This window comes from Octopus bimaculoides, chromosome 4 (assembly GCF_001194135.2).
Source record: "Octopus bimaculoides isolate UCB-OBI-ISO-001 chromosome 4, ASM119413v2, whole genome shotgun sequence".
NCBI lineage: Eukaryota > Metazoa > Mollusca > Cephalopoda > Octopoda > Octopodidae > Octopus > Octopus bimaculoides.
In genome coordinates, this window is record NC_068984.1 from 120,959,635 (window position 1) to 120,960,363 (window position 729).

At 35.1% G+C, this 729-nt stretch overlaps 1 protein-coding gene across 1 annotated transcript in view; it reads left to right on the forward strand.

Moving 5' to 3' along the window:
- The window catches only part of LOC106868131 (collagen alpha-4(VI) chain), a 24,344-nt gene that overhangs the window by 2,313 nt on the left and 21,302 nt on the right, over positions 1–729 (forward strand). The window contains exon 2 of the mRNA XM_014913262.2: positions 157–201. The gene's annotated coding sequence lies outside the window, so the exon portion shown is untranslated. The remainder of the gene's footprint in view (positions 1–156; positions 202–729) is intronic.

Genomic DNA, 729 nt, shown 5'->3' on the forward strand with positions numbered 1-729 from the left:
ACACACAACGCACGCACACACACACACACACAACGCACACACACACACACACACACACACACACACACACACACACACACACACACACACACATATATATATACGAAGTACCCAACATTCATTCATGTAAACTTTTCATTCGTCTTTGTTATACAGTGGGTTCTGGATCATCATCAGGTTTCGATCCCGAAAACATTAATGGTAACTTTCTTTTCTTCTTTTTTTCTAAGGTACCAGCCACCAACACCAGCATGATATTTTCGTGCACACAATCAACGCAGTCTACTATATTTGCTCTCTCTCTTTCTCTCTCTCTCTAGATATATGTATATATATATATAAATATATATATATATATTCGTTATATGCAACATAAGCAATATCAGATTATAATAGCAACATGTGTATTATGTTTAATAAATATACATTAAGAAAAGGCAAATTAATTTCGGTATTAGGACGGAGATGGTATCTGTTTTGGACGTATTGTATTTCAAAGCAAATATATGGCAGTGAGAGACGAAAATTGTTCCGGGGAAAAGTGAGAATGCTAAAGCGCATTTCTACCTCATTTTGGATAGTCAGCAGTACGTATTCACTGCCCACAGTATGTTCAGACAATCTGTCGCTACTGATATTGGAAAACATTGATTGAAGAATAGCTGGTATTGCAATTAGTAGCACGCTGATATTGTTGCATATCACGATATATATATATATATATATATA